The sequence below is a fragment of the Capsicum annuum genome, chromosome 5 (assembly GCF_002878395.1).
Source record: "Capsicum annuum cultivar UCD-10X-F1 chromosome 5, UCD10Xv1.1, whole genome shotgun sequence".
In the NCBI taxonomy this organism is placed as follows: domain Eukaryota; kingdom Viridiplantae; phylum Streptophyta; class Magnoliopsida; order Solanales; family Solanaceae; genus Capsicum; species Capsicum annuum.
The window spans coordinates 62,006,190-62,011,723 of record NC_061115.1 but is presented as its reverse complement, the minus strand read 5'-3'; the positions used below and the strand labels follow the sequence as shown (position 1 = coordinate 62,011,723).

At 37.2% G+C, this 5,534-nt stretch overlaps 1 non-coding gene across 1 annotated transcript; it reads left to right on the top strand.

Annotated features, from left to right (window-relative positions):
• Window positions 1-5,175: 5,175 nt before the first annotated feature.
• LOC124899021 lies at window positions 5,176-5,282 on the top strand. Its single transcript, XR_007056160.1, has one exon. It is a non-coding gene; the product is annotated as a small nucleolar RNA R71 (small nucleolar RNA).
• The last annotated feature ends 252 nt before the right edge of the window (window positions 5,283-5,534 follow it).

The window sequence follows — 5,534 nt, the reverse complement described above, 5'->3', positions numbered from 1 at the left end:
ATTCGCGTCCACTCACTATAAATTGACAATTGTCCAAATTTTACATCGCACTGGAAATCGCAACAATCCACTGGAATTTGACAATTCTCAATTTACACTTCTTTCCATTGTGGTGAAATTCTCATATCCTTACTAGAATTTGACAATTGTCAGAATACCCAGTTCCGCATTGCGCTGTTCTTCAAACTCAGAATCTTTATGTAATTCTCACTCTTTTCTTCCCTGAGTTAATCCCCACTTACACAAATCATTTTGCAAACCTGATTGTTTTCCTCAAATGTGGTACTTTGAACTTCCCTACAATCTCAAATGAAAACAACAAAAATTGTAAGTAAAAATGGGTTGCCTCCCACTCAGAGCCTTAGTTTTGGTCGTGGCACGACCCATTTTTTTGTATTTTTCTTTTATTTTTGATTTTACAAGACAAAAATTAAACTACCTAATACAATATATGTGTGGGTTGCCTCCCACATAGAGCCTTAGTTTACATTATGGCATGACTCAGCTCATTATCACTCATCAGTAAAAGTGATAGGTTCCTTGTGCTTGTCCGAATGATCCACCCAAGGTGTCATGCGCACCACCTTAAAAGGTCCAGACCATTTCGATCGTAATTTACCCAAAAACAACTTAAGCCATGAATTAAACAACAACACTAGTTTTCTGGGTTTAAATTCCTAAACATGAATGTGCTTGTCATGCCAACATTTGTTTTTTTCCTTGTAAAGTTTGGCGGTTTCATTGGCATGGTGTCTAAACTCATCATCCTCATTTAGTTGCAATAACCTTATTTCTCTCGCGGCACTCATTTCAAAATTTAGCTTCTTCACAACCCAACATACTTGGTGTTCCAACTCTACAGGAAAATGACACACCTTACTATACACTAAGAGATATGGAGATGTCCCAATGGGAATTTTATACGCTGTTCGTTATGCCCATAGTGCATCATCCAACTTCTCCGCCTAATCTTTTCTCTGCCCATTCACAGTCTTTTGAAGTATTTTCTTAATTTCCCGATTGGATACCTCTACTTGTCCACTCGTTTTAAGATGGTATGCAGTGGCCACCTTATTCCAAACACCATATTTAGCAAGAAGATTCTTGAACCAGTTGTTGATAAAGTGCGTACCTCCATCACTAATTGTTGCTCTTGGGGTACCAAATCTTGAAAATATGTTCTTCTTCAAAAACTTCAACACCACTCTTGCATCATTAGTCGGACTTGCCATAGCTTCCACCCATTTAGAGACGTTATCAACTGTAACAAGAATGTACAAATTACCTTTCAAAGGTGGAAAGGGCCCCATGAAATCAATACCCCAAACATCAAAGACTTCTACTTCTAAAATATTATTCAGGGGCATGTCATAACGCCTAGTTATAGTACCCAACCTTTGGCATTGATCACAACTCTTTACAAACACCACTACATCTCTAAACAAAGTCGGCTAGAAAAAACCTGATTGCAACACTTTCTTTGTAGTCCTCTCACCACCATGATGTCCACCATATGGAGATAAGCGGCAATCTTGTAACACCTTTAAAAATTTAGCCTCTAGGATACACCTACGAATTACTCCATCTGGACCCTACTTGAAAAGGTATGGTTCATCCCAAATGTAAGCACGAAAATCATGGAGTAATTTCTTCCTTTGTTGTGAGATAGTTTCGGAAGGATACACCCCACAAACTATTAGGTTTACAATGTCAGCATACTATGGGAACTCAACTGCTTCTAATAACAACAACTTCTCATTAGGAAAGCCTTCCTTGATACTCTAAAAGTCATCCATAATATGGTCTTAATTTTTCAGCATTGACAAGTGATCAACAACTTGATTTCAGCTCCCTTTCTATCACGCACCTCAAGATCAAATTCTTGAAGTAGTAGAATCCACCTAATTAGTAGTGGCTTTGCATCCTTTTTGTTCAAGAGATTCTTAATGAAAGCATGGTCTGTATTAACAATGACCTTGGTACCAATTAAGTAAGATCAAAACTTATCGAAGGCATATACCACAACTAATATCTCTTTCTTTATAACTATGTAGTTAACTTGAGCATCATTTATTACCTTGCTAGCATATTAGATTGATCAAAATACCTTTTCTTTTCTCTGAACCAACACTGCTCCCACTATGATATCACTAGCATCACACATTAGCTCAAAAGGTAAATCCCAATCTGGTGCGATCAAAATATGTGCTTCCGTCAACTTCTTCTTAAGCTTTTCAAAAGCTTCATGGCAATTATCTCCAAACTCAAAATTGGCTTCTTTCTCTAAAAATTTGCACATGGGACTTGTAATCTTTGAGAAATCTTGAATGAATCATCTATAGAACCCAGCATGTCCTAAAAATCTTTACACGCCTTTGACTGTAACTGGATGGGGCAACTTTTTAATTACTTAAACCTTTGCTTTGTCAACTTCCAGACCTTTGCATTGCACTTTATGTGATAGGAAAATTCCCACCTTAACCATAAAATTTCACTTTTTCCAATTCAAAACCAAGTTTGTTTCTTCGCACTAAGCTAGAACTTTGTCGAGATTTTGAAAACATTTTTCAAATGAATTCCCATACATAGAGAAATCTTCCATGAATACCTCTATAAATTCCTCCACCATGTCTGAGAATATCGCCATCATACATCTTTGAAATATAGTAGGTGCATTGTATAATGCGAAGGGCATGCGTCTGAAAGCATAGGTACCGTATGGATAAGTGAGCGTGGTCTTTTCTTTGTCTTCAGGTGCTATGCTTATTTGATTGTTGCCAGAGTACCCATCCAGAAAAAAATAATACTCTTGCCCTACCAATCTATCAAACATTTGGTCAATGAAGGGAATTGGGTAGTGATCTTTACGAGTTGCTTTATTCAACATCCGATAATCTATACATATTCTCCATTCGGTAACTATACGTGTGGGAACCAACTCATTATCATAATTCGTCAATACTGTCATTCCTCTTTATTTGGTGCACAGTGCACCAGACTAACCCATTTGCTACCAGAAATTGGGTAGACAATACCACTGTCTAACCACTTGATCACCTTTTTCCGGACCACCTCCTTCATCACAGGATTCAACCTCCTTTATTTCTGCACTTTAGGTCTGTACCTCTCTTCCATGTAAATATTGTGTATGCAAAATATTGGATTGATTCCTAAAATATCAGACATCTACCAGCCAATCGCTTTTTTTTCTTTTGAGAACTGCTACCGCTTCCTTTACCTGTACATTGGATAATCCTGCAGACAAAATAACAAGCAAGGTATCTTGATCACCAGAAAAACATATTATAAGTGAGGAGGAAAAACCTTAACCTCATATTTAGGAGCTTCTTCAACTGAAGCCTGGGTGGTGGACTAAGTGGTCTATTTAAAGACTCGACCAACACTTTATTTGTCTTAATTATAGCCAAATTCATAACCTGGATCAATTTTAATGATTATAAATCTCCATGTAGATCATAATCCATCAATGCTCGCTCTAATGGATCATCAAACAAAAGCAAATGCTAATCTGAAGTAAGATCATCAACCGATATTGAGGACAACTCCTCATATATGGCTAGCAATTTCAATGCTCTATATAAATCAAAAACCTCTACTTCATCGTGTGCTCGCATTATCATTTTTCTAGCTGTCACATCAATGAGTGACTGCCTTATTACTAGAAAAGGTCATCCCAAAATAAATGGAACAACGGGATCGGCCTCAAAGTTAAGAATCACAAAATCCACAAGAAAGATCAAAGATCCCACTTGCACCAATACATCTTCAATAATACCATCTGGTCTAACAAGTGACCTGTCCACCAATTGCAATATAATAGTTATGGGTTTCGGGCTTCCAAGACCCATCTTCTGATACCATGACGTGGGTATGAGATTTATGCTAGCCCCCAAGTCTCATAATCCACGTGCACAAATAGTTTGACCAAGTGTAATCTGCAATGTGAAAGTCCCCAGATCCTTTAATTTCATTAGCAGTTTATTTTGAATTTTTGACGTGCACTCTTGAGTAAGTGCAACTATAGCATATTCAGCCAACCGATGCTTATTGGTAACACTATCCTTTAAATATTTTACATATTTTGGCAAACTCTTTAGAATGTCAGTAAGAGAAAAGTTTACTTGAACTTGTTTCAGAAGATCTAGAAACTTCTTAAAAATGGCTTCCTCTTGATGTTTTTATGCCCTTTGAGAAAAGGGTAAGGGTATAGTCTTCTTCTCTACATGAATCTCTTCACTAGCTTTTTTTTCTTTTACTTCTATATTCTCTTGCAAACTATCATCAGTGACTGTGGGATTAGCATGCTCCTGAACCATCTCCTTCGTTTGCAGCCCACTCCTCATTGTAACTGCATTCACTTGTTTAGGATTAGCCTCATTGTCGCTAGGCAATGCTCCTTGTGGCCTTACTTTTTGCGATTCTTCAATTTGACCTAACTACAACTCCAGATTTTTTTTGAGTAATTGTTGACTCTTCAACTCAGTTGTAAACTGTGCCTGTTGAGCCTTCATGTACACTACGAACTGTGCTTATTGAGCCATCAATTGCTTAAGTATCTCCTCCATATTACTATTCAAGAAAGTCGCCTGATTATTTTGAATTAGCTATGGATTTGGTTGTACTGGTTCCGTATACTGATTTGTATTCTATGCTTGATTTCCACCCCATTAGAAATTAGGGTGGTTCCTCCAATTTGTATAAAATGTATTGCCAAAATTCTATTGACCCTGATGATTTGTATTCCCTACGTAGTTGAGTAAATTTGTATTAACAAAATATGCATCTTTTTTATGCTCACTGCTTCCACAAACTTCACACCATGAATATACTTGTTGAACTATATTTGTTGTGGCTGCTAGTAGTGTTGGACCCAACTTTATGTAGTTAAGCTGAGTATTCATATGGTTCTACATTGCTGTAATCTGTTCTTGTAAAGCAATGATTTGATCAATCTCCAAAACCCCTGCAATCTTGTTGGGAGCATTCCTTGAGTCTGTATGCCAATCAGGATTTCTTTGTGAAATTCGATTCAGCAACGTATATAATTCTTTATATGTTTTCTCCAAAGCTTGACCCCCTACTATTGAATCTAAGAGAATCTTTGTATTAGACTCAAGGCCTTCTATAAATGTATGCTCTAAAACATCATTCGATTGATGGTGATGAACACAACTTTTGAGCATACCCTTAAATCTCTCCCAATCTTAGTAGAGATTTTCTCCATCTTTCTGCCTAAAACTCAATATCTCACTCCTTAATCGTGCAGTTTTTTGACATATAAAAAATTGAATGAGAGTCCTTTGAGCACATTCTTCCCATGTAGTGATTGATTGGTGTGGTTCAACAAATAGCCATCTCTTTGCTTCCCCCAGTAGTGAGGGAAAGAGTGTCAATCTGACATAATCAACATTCACATATTTAGGAATATATGTGTCGCTTATCTCCAGGAAGGTTTGTAAGTGCTGCTACAGAACCTCGTGTTAAAGACCTTGAAATTCTCCCGCAGATTTCAA